The sequence below is a fragment of the Eublepharis macularius genome, chromosome 3 (genome assembly GCF_028583425.1).
Source record: "Eublepharis macularius isolate TG4126 chromosome 3, MPM_Emac_v1.0, whole genome shotgun sequence".
Classification (NCBI taxonomy): Eukaryota; Metazoa; Chordata; class Lepidosauria; order Squamata; family Eublepharidae; genus Eublepharis; species Eublepharis macularius.
In genome coordinates, this window is record NC_072792.1 from 39476474 (window position 1) to 39496384 (window position 19911).

The 19911-nt window shown below is 40.7% G+C and overlaps 1 protein-coding gene across 1 annotated transcript in view; it reads left to right on the forward strand.

Moving 5' to 3' along the window:
• Positions 1-19911, forward strand: part of CLYBL (citramalyl-CoA lyase) — a 235491-nt gene that overhangs the window by 181368 nt on the left and 34212 nt on the right. The window lies entirely within an intron of this gene.

The window sequence follows — 19911 nt, forward strand, 5'->3', positions numbered from 1 at the left end:
TGGGGAAACAAGGCTCTAGGGCTGTATTTTTGCTCTTAACCAAAAAACACATCAGCCATTAGTCACCTCCCTCTAAACCATTGACCCACCAAGTTTTTCATCATTTACACTACACACGCACACAATGGACCCCAAAGAAGTTGAGTGTCAGCCGGCACTTAATATGGCAGGAAGCTGGCTGGCAAAGTGGTAGCAGAGCAGCGGCAGGGTGGCGCCCAAGCAGGAGAGCGCTCCAGCAAGTGCAGCGCAGCAACATTTTTAAAAAAATCCTGCTTTATGTTCACTTTTTTCTTTTTTTATAGTGCCAATAAATTATTACCTTTACATCCTGCTGTTACCTGTTGCTGTCACGATTCCTTGTGCTTTACAGTTCTGTTCCCATGATGAAGAGTGAATCTGAATCCTTTTGACACTTAACCTTCCACTGTAAAACAAAGTGTTCTCACATTAATCTTCTGCATTGTCAAATTTCAGGCAGGCAGGCAGGCAGGCAGGCAGGCAGGCAGGCAGGCAGACAGAATGATTGTTTAAATCCCTACCCCAAACAGACATATGTTTTTTCCGTATTTTTTCCTTTTTGTTGTGGGTGCAGGCCGGATTGTTTTTGAAAGGGCGAAGTAGGCCAATGACTTGCAGGGGGCTTAACTTAAGGTTGATGTTGAGAATGTAGGGTTTTTTAAAAATAATGTTTTGGTGGATGCTGGATGGAAGGGGGAGCATTACATTAGGATGAAAAATCTGAAGATAGGTGGGAACTGTGAAGTAGTCAAGTTTCATTGGGGTACACGCTTGCTATTTTACTCAGAAAAGAGAGAGCCCTAAGAAACTATGGAAGCAATCCTAAACAGGTCCACTCAAATATAAGTCCCATGTTATTCAATAGTGTTTACTCCCTGGGAAGTGTCTTTCGGATCGCAACCTACAATTGAAGTCTTCCAGGGCAGGCTTTTATCACCCCACCCAGTGTCACTTTTCCTCACAGCAACTAACCATCCAAGTGGTCTGATATGGTTGGGGAAAACAGGCCAGTGCCCTGGTAGCTCCGCAAAAAAAACCCCAAGGTACACCTTCCCCCTTTCCTCCAATGGAATTAATTACACAAATGTTTCTGAGGCAGATAGGCAAGAAGGGGATAGTGCTGCTCCCTTTGCAAGAACCTGACTGGCAGGGAGACAATATCATTGCCCAGGTAGTGCTGCAAAAAAAAAACACGATGCCCTCAAGCATACATTCCCCCTTCTCTCCAACAGAGTTAATTAGTTAGTATAACATATGGGCTCTTTCCCCTTGGGATCTCATTGGTAGAATGTTAAGAAAACAAGATGCTGCTGGACCAGTGCCTGCCTGCCTGCTGCTGTTGCTGCTGTTGGTAAGAATCAAAATGAAACACATGAACTTTTTGGTGGGAAGGTGTCATTATAACTTGATTTTCCAAATTTGGTTCATTATTCTGGAAGCCACTTTAACTAAACAGAGATTTCTGTGTGAATTTCTGGCTTGTTTGTTTCATTCTGCACAACCTTAGTATGGTATCTCTGTGGACTTCGCCTTGATTTCTCCTTGTGGTGCTTACAATAGAAGCAAGCCCAACATGAGAGCCAGTATGGTGTAGTGGTTAGAGGGGATTAGGACTTGGAGGGGGGTGACCAAGGAAGACCAGGGCCACTATGCAAAGGCAAGCAATAGCTACGCATCTCTGTTGGTCCCTTGCTTTGAAAATCCCAGCAAGAGTTTTCACTTTCCACTACCACCATTACAAGTAGTTCATGAATGCAAACACCATAGGGAAAGGCCTTATACAGGAAGCTATTAGACCATATAAAAATTTGTTTGATGAATTCTTAAAATGTAACAAGCCCTGCTGCCCTCACTTTGAGTTCAAGAACTCTCGCGCGAAATTGCGCCAGGAAGACGCTGTCATTCCGGGAGCTCAGAGCAATGTTCCATGGCCGGTAAGCAGTGTGAAAAAGGCCATCGTCTCTCTCAGCTTAGCCTATCTCGTAGGGCTTTTGTGAGAACGAAATGGAGAAGAGGAGAATGATATACACTACACGGAGCTCCTTGGAGAAGGGTGGGATAAACATGTACTATTTTTTTTTAAAAAAAAATTCATTGACTCAGATGAAGTATTGTGAGAAAGGCGTTTATTTCTAAAGGCTGTGACAAGTGATGTAGAGGAGAGGAAAGAGCCTGGATGAGATACTTACGACTTTGTGGGAATCAAAATCCAGAAAAGAGCTAGAAAAGATGGGGGGGGTCTCCTTCATACGTTGGAAGTATAAGCTTGGATCTCATGGAATATTTCTGTGTACTGAAGGGGTTCTCATCAGTAGAGTGAACCTTCCTTATTTCCCCTGTCTCACTGCATCCCAAAATACACCCTGAAATGCTAGCTCTGCAGAAACTTGACAGCTGTGGGAATTAGAAGGAATTGCCCTTCTCTTCCATTTGTGGAAATCTCTAGGATTTCCACAAAACAGGACTAAAACAGCAATGATGACCATATAGAATTCATTTCCAGTATTTTGTTAGCTTGTTCTTGAAGGCCAACAGCAAACTGGGGTGGTCTGTTCTATACATGTTTATAAAACAATGAAAATACCTGTGCAATGGAGATCTTAAAGCTTAATAACCAGTGGAAAGAGACCAGCGAACCCATGGCCTCAAACAAGGGCAACTTTCTATGGTCATTCTTGTCAGGTCTTTTAATCCCTGTTTCTCCTGCAATTAAAAAGGGCTACAGATTTCATTTTGGAGCATCAATTTTGCAAACTGTTTTAGTGTTCATGTGTCACTACCACAGTGGTGCCAGCTTGCACCTGGCATCAGTATAAACAAAGCTTTGGCAAGGGTTTTTTTCCTTTGGGATGGAGACATCTGATTTTCAAGCTGAAAACATGTCAGTGTTGTGAGACACTCCAAATATCCTGCTTTTTTTTTTTTACCATTATAGTAAATTAACCCGCCTAGCATAGTGTTAAATGCTTTGCAAACACCGACTGGAGGCAAGGGGGGAAATGGCAAAAACAAACAAAAACACTTCAACAAATTGTTTGCTCAGCCCTCGTTGAAAGCAAAATAGCAGAAGCTAAATATGGATGGGGGGCTTCCTGGAACTACAAAAGACAGAAGGGCAGGAGGGAAATGAGGCGTTTTTTGGGCCTCTGCCTGTTTTCAGGGAATGCAGTGTGTGAAAAGGACCCACAAATTGCAATGGGGGAATATTGACTGAATTAAACTCAACAGAAAATGAAACCGAGCCCTTCCAAGTTGAGTTTCAACAGTAGCAAGCAGCTGAAAATGTAAATGGACTGAAGAAGCAGACATCGTAACTGCTGCATACAGCATAATTAAAAAGTCTGGATCCTCAAAACTGTTAGACCAGCAGCAAGCATGTCAACCTGCTGGATCAGCAGCGCAGAAAACATCAAATAAATGGAGCTGAACTGAGCGCTCAGCTCACATGCACAGCAACTGCGTGGGGGCGGGGGATGCAGTTGGAATAGATTGCAACTCTGCTGGATAGAAGATGTTTCCCTCTCTTCCAGCCCTGTCCTGTTCTGCAGCAGTCTAAAAATGCTGTAAGGGAAGTAGATGAAAAGCATATACTGAAACCTCAGCTAGGTGTACTTCATAGCACCACTATTGCAGTGTGGAAACATATTGGCAATAGGGATAGAACACAGGGGCCTGAAGTCTTAAGCTTTGGTGTGTGTGTGTGTGTGTGTGTGTGTGTGTTTTTAAAGCCAGTTTAAAGTGATGTCTTCAAGCTGTGTGGGAACGTCTGATGACATTCCTGGATTAAGGCAGACACACCGTCATATAAAAGGAGAAGTTTCAGTGGAATCTTCAGCTGGAATCTTTAGCCCAACAGCACTATTTTCATGATACACAGTTTTGCACAATATACAAGTTGCATGCTGGACTTAGATGCCACTTGTCCCTTCCATAAGCTGACCATCTTATTTTATAATAATTTCTGATAACAGCACCAGCTCTACTCGGCACTCTTCTAGGTTGCTTTCCCCCCATTTCATACTAAACCACAATCAGAACTGGGAGAGGAAAAGCTAGGTTTGTACTCAATAGGGAGAAGCCACTTCCATACTGTTTGTTATGTCTGCCTCCACCATCAGAAGTCAAGAACGGTCTTGATCAAGATCGTGCAGCAGTAAGGAATAGAGTTTCAAGGATTTACATTGGCCATCGTCACACGGGCCCTTATTTCGTCAGTTTTGCACTAGAAATCGTTTCTTCTGTTATCGTTATTATAACGGATTCTCCCATCTTTTGACGACTGCTTGCGTTTCCAGTCAGTCACATTAAAAGGGAAAAGTGCAATTCGACAGTCAGTCAAAGTGCCTCCTGAAACGGGGCCCTAAAAATCCCGCCCCCTTTAAAAAAAATTTTTTTTCGCATATTTGCGTTATATCACTCTTCTATTATAATGTTGTGCTGGGCCAACCCACCCATGGCAGAATAGTGCTATAGCGTTATAGCGCTATAAGGCTGACGTTTTTTAAAAAAAAATTACTTTGAGGCTTAATTGCAGGTCGCACTGGGGCTTGTGGGAGTGTAGGGCAGGAGAATCAGTGTTAGGTGAGACAGATGATCAGGGACAGCGAGTGTTTTGGTGTTGCAAAGCGTTCATAGTCGATCCAGGACATTCACATGGAAGTGGATAAAGACGACATAAAGAGTCACAAAGCGTGAATTGGGGAGAATGGCGAAATCTCAAGAGAGCTGGAATAAGGTGAGAATTCAGCGGGAGATGGCGCTAGTTTGGCGCTAAATTTATGGCCGTGTGACGACTGCCATTGTTTGTTAATCTCCCACTTGATTAACAGAAGCTGAGCATTGTATCTGAAATAAACAAAAGAACACAAAATTACTTGATTTGCATAATTTTATACAAGTTTGAGAATTCTGATCCCCTCCCCGATCAGACTTGAACCACCTAAAAATGGTTATGAAGCTTCTACTGAAATGAATGTTAATAGTTGCAAGACAGCGGATCACATTTCCTGTTGTATAGTGGCTAATGTGTCGGACTAAGTATTGGGAGACCCACATTCAAATCCTCACTCATCTATGGAAGTTTAGTGGGTGACCTTGGGCCAGTCACATGCTTTCAGCCTAACCTACATCACAGGGTTGTTGTCAGGGCAGGTGTCAGCATAAGGTGAGGTGGGGCAGCTGCCAGGCCCTGTGGCTTCTGGGTGCCCGCTGCTGCTGACTCCCTGCTCTTGCATCTCCTCTGCACTCATACCCTTCCATTGCATGGTTGTGAGTGCTTTGTTACATCTGCTCCCAGCTGCATATGCTGCCTAGCACTGCCGGAGAAGGGCAAGTAGGTGGGCCACAAAACAACAGCATTCCTGGTGGCCATGGCAGTGGCACTCCTAGCTGCACCCACCACCCAGTACCATTGGAGAAAGGGCATGCAGGCAGTATGGACAGCTGCGACTGGGTGTGGTGGGAGAGCTTGCAAGTGGGCAAAGGAAGGATGCACAGAAGGTGGCATGTGGGTGGAAGGGCAAGAAGGGGAGCCCAAGGCCCCCTAAAACCTTGAACCGGCCCTCATTGCTGTGAGGAGAAAAAGAACGCGAGGAGAAGGATATATTATAAACCACTTTGGCTCACCTCTTTGGAGGAAGATGGAGTATAAATGAAGTAAAATAAACAGCCGCATAATCTGTGACCATCCGAACTGTCTGTTGATGGATCATCATGGGATCCAAGCCAACATTTTGAAACTGAAAAGAAGGTTTTGTTGACACTTGAACAAAGCAAAGACTGGTTTTCATAAAAGTGGAGGATCAAGTGAAAAACAGCCAAAAAAAGGCCAACAGTATTTACATTTCTGAAACATGATGTAGTAGAAAGGAAACAAAATAAAAGAGCATGGCTCACTTTGCCCTGAACGTACATTTTAAAATACTAAATAGTGTTGGAAAGGGTAATACAGAGAACAGGGAGTAGCTATGCTTGTCATTGAAAATGAATGAAGGTAGCAAGAAAATTGAATAAAACCATGTCACTACTTTCAAACTAATAAGATTCATGATGTCCTACAAAAAACAAACAAGTATTCAGAATCCACCCACCCCGAAAATGTTTTTAGCAGAAGTTAACCTGATTTTCAAGATTATCCAAGATTTGCAGACCTCTTTGGAAGGTAACAGCTTGAATAAGAAACGAGGGAAGAAAAAGATATTAGAGATTCTGATTTAAGGTATATTTTATTGACCCCCTTTCTTCTTCTATTATTAAGTACCCTTAAATTTCAGAGCACTCAGCAGTATTGAGAGCAAGAAGATCATAATGTTCTCGTTTGAGCGATCTTGGAGCCCATTCCCTTTTGAAGGTAAAACACCTTTGGAAGTTTATTTAGTGTAATGTCTAATGTGCCATGGCATACAAAATGAATGACTAGGGAAAGGTGCAAGGTTAGGCGTTTAGATGATAGTGGACCAGCTGTTATGATTTTGCAGGGTATTATCTGTAGAATGGAAACCAAGTTCTTCAAACTTAGCTGAAACCCCTTGCTGGGTTGTTTCTGAGGCTACCAGTTATGCTGGGTTGGCTAGAGTGCGCCTTAGAACAAAATAAATGGGAGAAAACTACAATGAATACATAGGTAATAGTTTTAATGCATGGGCTTCAATCTAGAATTGACCTCACTGTGTTCCTTGCAAAATTTTAAAATAAAAGTTAGGGAGAAAGTCCAACTAATGGCTAAGCCAATATTTGGTTAATCAATATATTTGTGCACCATTTTAATTGTGAAGTCAAGAGACAGCTAGGCTCACTCTATAACTGCAAGATACATTGTGAATTTTTTGTATTATGTTTGCTTCACTGTTAAGGTCATCTGTCTTCTGTCATGGTACACCCCAGTACTACAGACATGGTATAGAGACCTAACAACATTAGCAACAGACTAACATATCTGAGTATTGCTGTATCAAGAGCGCGGTTTAAAACTAACTAATAGAAGGGGACCACCTTTATGAACCTATGGTGTTGAGGATAGTAAAATTAGATAACAAAAAATCACCACAATTAAATATTATTCAATTTCGGAATGACTAATTTTCAGAATGCTCTGTTGAAAATTACTGATACAGAACACTGATGCATGTTAAGAAATGCCCTCCACCTAAGAATTCACCCCAATATTTCAGTCATTTCAGGCCTGTCCAGGCAACCAGTGAGAGATAAGGGGTGGGGGAGAGATGTGGGGGCAGCCACCAGCTGTGAAGTGATGTCACTTCCAGGGAAAACCCAGAAGTGATGTAACACCATTCTAGGAAGTACCAGAAACTCTATAGTAAAACTAATGGCCACTCATTTTTTTTAGGGCTTACATATGTTAATGGCTCTGGCGAAAGTAGGTTTACCTTCTCACACCTTGCTACAATGACACACCTAAAAGGAACAGACTGCTAAGAGCCAAATGGCTAGACACTAAACCCTTCCTCTTGTAGCAAGAAAGGCTGAATGACCTCAAAGGGGATGGACTTTCCCAAAGGGTGGTTCTATGGACACAGAGAAGAAGCTTTCTTACTCTTCCATGTGGAACAACTCTTTGGAAAGGCACAAGCCATGAAGGACTAAATCTTAACCTAGGGACTCCATCTTGTCTATATGGCAAGGACTGATGAGGAGAAGTCCACTGCATCTTCAAGAAATACTAGCCTGTCTTGTTTAGAATAAATGTACATTAGTGTCAAGTGTATGGAAAGAGGTTTGTGTGTTTTCACCTTTTCTTTGTATCCTTCAGCTTGAACAGATCATGCTTATTCTTTTTATTTATTTATTACATTTTCTTATATTTTGAATGCTCTGAGCCTGATCTCTGGAAACAAACCACACCTATTTGGTCTTGCTGTTTGAAGCGCAGTTCTGAGGAGTATCAGCAAGTTAGTTCACTATCCCTGGTGCATGAAATTGTGAGGTTGCAATAGAGTGCCCTGTGCTGGCTAGGAGAAACAAAGTGGGAGGTGTGGCAACTAGGCGGAGCTCTAAACAGCAGGTACTGAATGATAGATGTGTGGTTCTGTTCAGCAGGAGATACTCTCAGAGTCACTGGTGGCAGTGGTTGTTTCCCAATTTGTTTCAGTAACCCTAGGGAGCAACGGAAAGGTGCGGCATCACCAAGTGGAGACTTGGGATAGTTGCAGAGTTCCAACCTTCCGGGAACTGACCTGAAGCAACAAGACGTTCGTTCTTTCACACAGGACTTAAAGAAAAAAATATATTTTTCAAGGGGACAACAAAGAAGTACTTTCAGAAGAGAATAATGAATACATAGTGTATTGAGCTATATTTTTTGTCAGCTGCATCTGGTTCACCAACTCTTTCTTAGATTTAGCTAATTTGGCGATGCTGACCCATGCTTTTGTGACTTCAAGGTTGGATTACTGTAATTCAGCATCTTGGTTATTGTCAACGACTAGCTAATAGGAACATATCTTCCTCATCTTAAAACAACTATATTTGCTGCCAGGTTTTTCTGAGTCCAATTCAAGATGTTAGTTATACCTTTAAAGCCCTTCATGGCCTATGACCCACATATCTCTTCCCAAATGTCCCCATGTGCAAAATACAGTCTTCAGCTGCCACATACTGGCTGTTTTCCTACTTAAGATGGCCCATGTACCAGCAACATCGCTTCTGCTGAATAAGCTTTCTGAGGAGGTGAGGGGAATGCTGTCCTTAGAAATCTAAAGGAGGTGTTGCGAGGCCATTTTATTAGGATTTTTAATGGGGTATGAAGTGCGGGCTTCTTTTGAGGAGAAGAGTATCTGTGGGTTTTATTCTATTGGTTTTAAATTGTAATGTTTTGACTGTGACATGTAAACCTCCCAGAGCCACAAAGAAAGATGGGATATAAATATTTAGACAGACAGACAGACAGATATGCTCAATCTATATGTTTAATGAAGTATAACATAAAATGCTTTCCTTGGCACCTCAAAACCATCAGTCGAATAATAGTTTATAGAATACATGCTTTTCACTGTCAGAAGAGTCAACTACTAACACTGTCATTTTTAGTGGGAAAGTAACTTAATCCAGACAAGTAACAATCCAAACAAGTACTGGAAGTGTTTTGTCAAGTAATAAATGATAGAATGATATGGAATCCACGAACTGAACTATTAAATATGATATTTCCATTATAAGAAAGTAAATGTCTTTCTTCAGAATCTGTTACTAGCAGCATGGATTGTTATGACAGGATACTGGGAGAAGAAGAAAGACATTTACTTTCTGTATTGGAATTACTACAAAAGGTTCATGGTTGCTGAGATAGATAAATAAAATGATCTTGCTAGAAAAAGAAACTGATTAAAAATATGGACAGACTTTGTAGATGAGACATTACTGATTATTTATTGATTACTGGAATGCAAATTCTCTGTGTTGCACAAATAGAAGACTAAAAGACGTGCTTTCTCTTCCTCTTGCCCCCCTTCTCTCTGATAGAAACTTAATTTTAAATGGTACTAAACTTTAAGGATGCTCGAACATAACATTTTCACTAGGCCAATGAAAGTAGGAGGAACCTGTCCTATAATGTCACAATTTGAACATCATCTAACAATAGTGAACCGCTGTTCCTGGACTATGCTACTACAAAGTGTGGGGGTTGTATATGGACATGAATGACACGTATATGGACATGATTGTTGATCTAGTGTGCATATGCAGCCTTCCACATATGTAGCTAATGCAAGTCTAGATGCGTAACTCCATCTGTTTCACAGATGCAAATCATTTTAGACCCATAGCCTATAGTGGCGGCAGCTCCCTTGCTGGCGTCACCATAAGTTAGTTGTGACTTAATAGCTTGTATGTACATACGTAAGAGTGTTTTAGTGTTCAGAACATGGGGATTATAGTCCTACCCACATGGTTAACAGTGAAATGGACAGGTCAGAGTGGAAGAAGACACAAGGGTTTGATAAAGCCACACTGACAATGAGGTAGGGAAAGGTTAACTGGTAGCTGTACTTCAGCATCCTTGGGGAATGGCAGAGGTAATTATAGGACAATAAGAAGGATAACACTTCTCGTGTGCTTGACACAATAGATTGACGTCTCACTTAAAAATTTTCCAACAATAACCTGCTGTTAGAGATGGAAGTCAGTTTTGTTCACGCTTGTACATTTTTCACTGACATTGCTGAACTGCAAAATGAGGAAGTTGCTATAAATTACTAGAATTACTTATACAAATAAAAAGCAGGAACATGTAAATAACTTAGCTAGGGCTTTGCTTTTCAGTACTTTCATTTCTATTGCAGCCATAGTATAAAGACACACTGAAGAACTTGTTCTAATATGCTTGTCGTAACCTCTTGTACTTTGTTTTGTACTTGCCTTGTCCTAAGGGATTTTTTTTGGTGAGAGTGGGTATTAGGACTGGGCTGGACAGCAATACTTCCTAAATTAAAAATAATGTATGACGATATGTTACCCTCAAAAACTGTGCTATCCTCAGAAAACACACTGTCATTTTATACATTAGAAAGAAAGAAAGAAAGAAAGAAAGAAAGAAAGAAAGAAAGAAAGAAAGAAAGAAAGAAAGGAAGGAAGGAAGGAAGGAAGGAAGGAAGGAAGGAAGGAAGGAAGAAAGAAAGAAAGAAAGAAAGAAAGAAAGAAAGAAAGAAAAGAAAGGATTTTTTTCCCTGTAGCAGCAAGAGATATCACAGAGGAGCAAAGCTGTGGATATTCTCTAAGAGCTCATTCAAACAGAAAATGCCCTGTGGGTTTAGAGCGCAGCCTCCTCATCCTTGTGTGAAGTTCCTCACTCAAAGATCTGATGGATGGGACTTCCCTGGTTAAATTTTAAAGGCTTCCACAGATTTTGCCCCAATAAAGCAGCCCATAAGACGCACTATTTGAATCAAGCATTTGAGAGTCCTTGTGGCTGGGTTCTTCTAGGTGTTGTTGATGCCACTGCAAAGTGATCACATCTTGTCAGCGTCCGTTCATTCAGACTGGCCAGGAAAATTAATGAACATTCCATTTACCCATCGTATGCTAAGCTGCCAAACAAACAAAGAGGTTTTTTCCTGCAGTGTGGATGGAAACAAGGAGGTCTCATTGGACCACTGATATTTTCTTAGTTAGCTTCTCTTTCATTAGTGTATACAGAGAAGATCCCGCTGTCTTGTATAGTGGGTGGAGAAGAGAATGTGCAGCTGTTCCCTTAACCCCCAGACCCAACACATTTGAGCAAGAGCATTTGTAGACTGGGTAGTCATGGTGTCCAGGTGTCATTATTGTATTCATTGCTACGTTTCTTTCCAGAGTCCTGGGCCGTTTTCGCACTTCCTAAATTTTCTGCTAATTTTGCGCTATGATTCCGTTAGTTGTGATCCCTCTATCATGAAACACCATTCACATTGCCTTGACTTGTGCTGCTTCATTGCGCTTCCAGAAGTTCACATTCTGCAGAAAAAGCGCAATTCTGGGTAGTGGATGAGCTCGCGTCACAGTTGAGGAAAGCACCTTCCTGCCCATTTTGCCTTTTTGTTTTTAACAGGAACCAAGATTCTGTTGGGCATGACCAGGGCTTTTTTTCAGCGGGAACGCAATGGAATGGAGTTCCGGAACCTCTTGAAAATGGTCACATGGCTGGTGGCCCCGCCCCCTGATCTCCAGACAGAGGGGAGTTTTGTGCGGAAAGCAATCTAAACTCCTCTCTGTCTGGAGATCAGGGGGCGGGGCCACCAGCCATGTGACCATTTTCTCTGCGGGCAACCCACTGAGTTCCACCACCTCTTTTCCCAGAAAAAAAGCCCTGGGCATGACTGTTGCCAGGAACCCTTAAAGGCTTGTGAGATTCCTAGTTGTGGCCAGGAAAATCTCTTCCTAGTATGCAGAAAATGAAATAGGAGTAAGGATTGAGTAGGTAGTCTCTGGAGAAGCATTTCTAAGCGTTCTCATGCAGGTGAAAAAAGTGCTAAGGAAACGTTACACAGCGAATAAACAGGAAATCTGCGTTGTCGAAGAAAGCGCAATGATTACGGGAGGATGATGGGCTTTCATGGGTTGCTTATGAGGATGTGTGTACAGCTTTGAGTATAGCGGAACAATTGCAGTATTATGGCACTACACTAAGGACGTGTGAAAATGACCCTGGGTTCTACTACCTCTTACCTTCTGCAGGCTCCGGATTGCCAACAGGTTCTCTCTTTCACTCCCTGCTAAATGATAGGGGACTGAAGGTATAACCTAAACCTCTCCCTGGGCATCCTCAGCCTGTTGGGTTGCTACCCTTTGGCCCTTTAACTCTACACACTGCAGACATGAGTACTGTACTATACACAGGAAAGAGAACACATTGAAAGAGTCACAGAAAATTATAATAGCAAGTATTTTGAGGGCAATCAAGAAACTGCGAGCTATGACTCTATTTAAAAAAAAATTAAAAAATTGTTCAGATTCCAGTAAGATTCTGATAACCACATTAGTTTGCTTACATACAAAGTTAGCCAAATACAGACAGGCAAACACTACAGACAGAGGAAGTGTGGAGAAACACTATTTTTAAAGGTAAGATCTGTCAGAAGGCGATATAGGGAGGGGTTCTGGTTCAGTGGTAGAGAAGCTGCTTGGGATGCAAAAGGCCCACAGCTTCTCCAGTTAAAAGGACAAGGTAGCAGGTGATGTGAAAGACCTCGACTGGAGACCCGCTGCCAGTCTGAGAAGACAAGACTGCCCTTGAGGGAACAGCGCTCTGTCTCTGTCTAAGGCAGATTCGTGTGCTTGTATTATAATTGAGCAGTCACAAAACAAAATTTTTCAGCATAATCTTGTGTGCTACCAGAGAACTACACATATATTTTTTATTTCCAGAATTCATTTCTCCAGGGAGTGCTGCATGCTACAAAGAGTATGGGACTGCTGCTGCAAACCTCAGCCCTGTGTTATTCCCCTTTCCAAAGTCAACATAGTTCATGTCCTGACATGATTACAATCTTTTCCCCTTTCCCACTCTGCTGTTTTTTATCTCCTGCATGCCATTGTTGCTCTCAGTACTGTGTCTGATTCTTTTAAAAGAAAAAAACTACATAACGAATGAAAAAATGTATGAAAAGAATTCCTCTTGGTGATTAAAACAACAGGAATAAGAAAGGAGGTTATTCTCCATACTAAGAGGGAAATTGTTTTAATCTGATGACAATTTTATTAAATTTACAAGGTCCAACTATTTACCTAGTGCTGCTGAGCAAAGCACAGGGCTCACTCATGAAAGTTTTTCATCAGAAAAAGGAAAAGATAAAAAGAAAAATGAGGATTTGTGGCTTTTCCCCCCTTTTCACTAAGGCGTATTTCCAGATTCAGCACTGAATATTTCCTCTTCTGAATATTCGTTCAGAACATATAACAAGCAGCTTTTGCAAACTAATACAAACTTCAGGAAACAAAACTGATAAACACTTTTTTTTTTGCATTGATTCCCCCCGCCCTGGCTTCTTTGACAGTAATGGTGATTATCTCTTCTGGTCGTGTTCTCAGTTGGAAATCTGAAACAAAAATGCCCTGATCATTTAGACACTGGCATGTCTGGGAAGGGGCGTCAGACGGAAAAAGAAGTTCAAGTTCTTCCCTCTTGGCACAAACAAATCATGCCAGAGTAATGACCCTTCTTAGGAAATCTGTGGGTTAATTTTGACAAAGGAAACTGAAATCCAGGGGATGGTGGCACTCCATATAGACAAGAGACAAAAGCGCCAACAATGTCAGTCTGCATAAACAAACCACTACAGGGGCCTAACATTAAATCATAATTGCATGTTTTATCATGTCAGTTCTGTCACAAAACAGCTAACTCTGACTGTTTCTACAGTAATTAATTTTCTACTGCCATGTGAAATGTATGAAGTTACCCTTAGCGATCAAGCAGAAGCTACAATCTCCTTGCCACTGTACCAAATCAGATTTTTTTTTTAAAAAAAATAATGAATTGAAATTTACTATAATTAACCAGGCGTGGGATGGTGCTTTGTTCAACAATTTGAGCTTAGGATCCCAATTCAGTTAGACACTAAAATATGTTACTTTATTATTTTTAGGCACTTCGGATGTGTGATGTGCTTTATGATCCTTAACACATTTATCCTGCAAAAAGCCATGTGATACAGATTAAAAAACAACAACAGCCATATATTTATTTACACAGGCACGTTTTTTTCTGTAGAATTCAGGATTTCTGTACACAACAATGGAAACTAAAGGGACTTTTGAATGTATGCCAGTACCTCAATTACTGAGGTTATTGAGAGAGAAGCACTGCTTAAATATTTCAATAAAGCCTATTTTTTTACTAGAGAGGTAGAGTATACATGTTTTAAATAAATTAAATAAACACAACTTGGATAAATTAGGACATCATAGCAAACAAACATGTTTGTTTGTTCTGGCTGTATTAACTACTATGATGTGGGAGGAATAGTATGTGTTGGACTAGCATATCTAAAAGGAGAAAATACATCCTCTCCTTTTGTTCCAAATCCAGAAAAATAATGATGAATAGAGACATCTTTCTCAAGCCATTTTCTTATGAATGTTGTGGGTTTTAGTCCACTTTTCAGTTCTAGGGATCTCTTTTCCTTTTTATTCAAAGGTTTCTTCCAGCATTATAACTTTTATTAAGCATGCTAATTCAGATATTTAATGCTGTTATTTAAGGTGTTTGTTTAGGGTATTTATACTTGGTAGTTTTATAAAATAAGTCTAAGGGTCTCCATCTTAGTTGTCACTTTCTTCCTCCAGTCTCGTATTCTGTCTGTCTTATCCTATCCGACAGTAGAATTGAGACCACTCTAATCCCTAGAAGTTTGGAACTAATGAACTAACTGCTGAGCTGCTGCCACGGAGCTTGGTCCCAAGCTATACTGTACTTCACACTCGATTTATTCTCCAGATGGCGAGTCTCTGCAGCCCCGCTGCGAGGGACCACCTCTTCCACTGGAGTGTAAAAGTGGACGGATGTTGTTTTCTTTGCAGATTTGATAATTCAGAGCTAGCAACTTGTGAAGATGATTAGTTATTAGCTTTAATGGATGCCAGTTGAACAAACTGCACGCATATTCTCTTCTTTAATTTCAGTGTCTGTTCGTTGTGGTGATGCTTGATTTATTACCAGTGCCTATGTCGGCAAAATCGTTGTCTTCCCACCATTTGGAAACGGAAATCACAGTGCTCCCAAGCGTCTCATCAATTCGGAGTTAGATATTAAAATGGAGGTATTAATACGATTATTGGCATCAGTTTACATATTTAAGCACCCCTTAGAACAGATTACAAATAAACATTCTATCTCATTAATCTATAGCAGTACTTTCATTAGAGTTTATGTCTCGCTTTTTGTCTACCTCCACGTTCATTCCGTGCCAAGTCAATATGGAATCTAGACGCTAATTTTCACAGGCTCGTCCCAATTAATTTAAATGGCAGTGATATGACCTGCTGAATGAACCATTTTGAATATTTATCAGACAAACTACAGTTCTAACTTTTAAATAATACTTTAAGTATGTTGAAAGGAGTTCTGGATTCTCTATGGAGTTTGAAGCATGCATATTTGGTGGGGAAATACTCTTATGATATATTGAAACAAACACGGACTGGTTTAATTCAGATCTGAAACTTTTGTATGCTTAATATACAGCTAGTGACCTGTTGCAGGAAGATCTGCCAGACTTAGTATAGAAGGAAAAAAGATAATTGCTTGTTTGCATATATACATTTAAATTAAATATATGATAATTTTACATTCATTGACTAGTATTTGAGTAAAAACAGTAAGACAGCAAGATGATATAAAACTGACCAAATATAAATATAAGCAGGGCTTTTTTTCAGGGGGAACGCGGGGGAACGGAGTTCCGGAACCTCTTGAAAATGGTCACATGGCTGGTGGCCCCGCCCCCTGATCTCCAGACAGAGGGGAGTTGAGATTGCCCTCTGCGCCGCTTGGCGGTGCAGAGGGCAATCTCAACTCCCCTCTGTCTGGAGATCAGGGGGCGGGGCCACCAGCCGTGTGACCATTTTCTCTGAGGGCAAACCACTGAGTTCCGCCACCTCTTTTCCCAGAAAAAAAGCCCTGAATATGGTACAGTTTCTATGCTCTTTATATCTCTCTCTTATCATTCCTATAACCAACCCACCAGACCGCATTTGGGGGGCTATCGTGCCTGACAATACTAAGATAGGGTCAGTGTTCAAACTCAGCCTAAAGCAGCTTCATATGTTTAATGTGACTGGTTCAGGGTATCTTTTTCGTCATGAGCCAATGTGGTACAGCGTTTAGAATTAATCATGAGTTTTATGGCATTTATGGCGTTTTGCCATAAAACTCCCTAAGAGTCTTTGGACCTGTCACTGTTTCTCAACCTAACCTACCCCTCAACATGTTTATGAGGATAAAGTGATAAGGGATGATAACCTCCACCCTGAGCTACTAAATTGAAAGGGTGGTATAAATATAAAATAATCATTGCAATGTTAGGTACTTCTCTGGGAATTTTCTAGGGATTCCTTTCTCACATCCAGATCCTAACCATATTTTTAAAGAATGAATTCCACTTATTTTGTAGAACATATTTCCAGGTGCTTATAATATTTGTCTCATGGAAGGGAAAGCAGCATGGTATAGCCTGATCTCATCCAATCTCAGAAGATAAACGGGGTCAGCATTTGGCAACCATCAAGGAAGACTCTGCAGAGGAAGGCAATGGCAAACCATCTCTGCTTCTCATTTGCCTTGAAAGCCCCTTGCTGGGGTTGCCATAAGTAGATTGTGACTTGATGGCACACCTGCACGCACACACACACATGTGAGCACACAATCTTTGTCTCACTTTACAACTATCATCTCATCCCAAAACTTTGCAAGGCCTCGGTTTGCATGCAGATCTCTCAGGTCTTATGGGCTTTCCCAGTGTCAGAAGCTGCTCTGCACACTGTGAAGATGTTGCCACCACTGTACTAAATGAGGAGAAGCCTTGTATGCACATAGGGGAGCATGATATGTGCAATGGAGGTCCTTTTCTTACCTAAGGATTGGAGCATAGATAGGTACAAGAGCTCATTCTGATTTTTTCTTAGCAAGAAAGATCGAGTGTAGAAGTGGGCACGAACTGAGAAAATACCAATCCATGCGATTCGTGGTTCATCGCATTTCATGAAGCACAAACTTTGCCCTGGTTCATGAACCAGTTCATTTGGTTTGTGAAAACGTCACTTCCAGGGCAGCAGAAGGTCACTTCCGGGGCTGCAGAAAGCCCATCCCCCGTTGCTCTGAAAACTGATTGATCAACGCCAGGCTGTCTGTATTGACAAACTGAAAAATGAACCAAACAAACTGGCCTAAAGTTCGTGGTGGTTCGTCAGAAATGGGTTCTGACGAACTGCTGGTTCGCAAACCACGAACCAGGCCAGTTCGTGACAAATTTTGGTTCGTATTTCAGTTCATGCCCACATCTTGTCAAGTGTAGATATATTGTGTAAAATATTTCCTAAGTTTCCCAAGTCTAAGTTTCCCAAAATAAATATTTTTGCAAGCCATCACTGTTTTCATAGGCTAGAAGCAACTCCTTTATTGGAAGGAGGTAGTTATGCTTGATGTGATCAGTTACAGAACCTCCTCCTAAGAGGTGAAGAATGCTCTATTCTAGGTTACAAAGAAGCAGTTCAAGGAACGTATTCTCTCTTCTTCTCCAGATTTTTTTCCCATTTAAATAAAGAGTACATATTTCTGGGTTTCATGGGGAGCTGAAGAACGTTTAAAATTTGTTAATGTTCGAATGTGGCTGGAATGCATGGAATGGTTTTTTTTCATTTTGTTATTGTCCCACTTAAATACTTCATCAGCTTTTCTCAGGTTTGTTCTTTAATTGTCCCACTGAAATGAAATGTAACTGATTGATCTGTGAGCAAAGAGGAGAAAATCAGAAAGAATGCAGAATCCAAACCTTGTGTCTAAGCATATTTGGAATGTGATAGCCTATGAATATGGTTTAAAAACTAATCATATTTTATGAAACACAAGAAAGAGTCTTCATTGCATAAAGCATTGTAGTGTGATTTTTGTTACTGTTGCTAAGGAATGTTCTTTTTCTTAAAACGGGTAAAGCTAAATTGTAGTGGTTCTAAGAAAATTGATTCTCCACCCAACAGATGGCCAGAATGTCTTATCTCTCACAGTAACACATTTTTCTATTGAAATATGGAGCGGGGGAAATAACATGGTTGTTGGTTGGTTATTTTGAGCTTTGTAACGGAGGATGGACATATTTGGTTTATGAAAATTTATCGCAGCAGCACAGAGGCAGTAAACCTCTATCTAGACTAGACTACTTTAGACTCGTATGGGGCTTCCATGATTCCTCTAAATTTTTTTAGAATATTACAGGAATGTCATGTTTGATCAAGTTAATAGGTTCGATTAATTAATTAAACTCTTTTGATCAACTAAAAGGTTGCCCCTGATTATTTTGAATGCCATTACCATCTCAGAAGAGGCATTCTCTCCTCTGTGGGAAAGGAGGGGGAATGCCACTTCTATGATGGGGAAGTGTTAAGATAATGTCTGCTATGACATGCCTGCATAATCTAATAATCAAACAGGCAAAATGTTCTTCAAAACTCATATACAAATTTATGCAGACATAATTAATTAATGTGAGAAAGTGACAATCAGCGTCTTCATGACTAACACTCCCATCGTAAGCAGAAGTAAACCATTAAGTCCTTTGGAGTTATATTCATTGAAAGCAGTAGCCTTGAAGAGTGTAACTGCTTAGTATGGCATTATGAAACTCATGATTAATTGACAAGGATTCCTTTAATTGGTGACAGCTTTGACATACTAATCTTTTAATACATGGGGAACATTTTCATACGGAGGATCTTGGGGGCTGTCTGAAGCCCAAGTGTGAATTTACCACATCTATCTGACCGAGGCCTGATTGTTTTACATGTACCAAGAAAAGCATTCCCTGCCCTTGTGGACAGAGGAGATTTTGGGAAACTGCTTGAAGATCCTCTAGAAGGGTGCATGTGTAAATGCCAGTATTTTAAAATTCTGTGTTGTACTGTCATTTTGGAACTCATTGTGTCATTAGTGAACAAAACAACAGGAATTCTTTTCTGGTTTTTTGTTGTTGTTTTGTTGTTTTGTTTTTACCAAGCAGAATAGTGTAAATTTGATGCTGTCGTGCTCTGCAGTAGTTTGGTGGATGGGTTGCCCCATCTGAAGTGCGTGGCTATTCTCCTGCCAAATAAGATGCCCCCTTCAGTGCAACTGTGATCTCACAATACAATTCTGAGAGCCAAAAAGGGGGCTACTCACATGTCACATAACCAGGTGTTTGTTTAAAGGAATCCAAACTTGAAGATTTCAAACCGATGCCCTCATACAGCCCCAGTATGCCATAATATACAACATTGCTATGTCTGTATGCAAGAGCTTTTACCTTTCTCTATCCATCTGATAGGCACATATTAAAGACAACATTTTGGAATACACAGGCGGTAATTTCCAAGCTGGTGATTGTTTTGGATGTCATTAACTTTCTGTCTCTTTCACAGTTGCTGGAGAGGCGCCATTGCTTTCTTCTAGCTGAACTTATCCTAATTATTGGTCTCGTAAATCAGTATATCATATTAAATTAGTTTTGGAAAACTTTCCCTGATCAGTTCTGACAACTGTAAGCTACTGTTTCCTCACACTGTTTAATTCAAGTGTATATTTTTATCCATCTGTTTTAAATCAAAAGTTTTGTATTGTCTCACTGATTTGGGTTTTGTTCTAGATGTTGTCTTTGGTGATTTTCCTCCCATAATATGCTTGTTCCCATAATATATTTTTGGGTCAAATGCCTA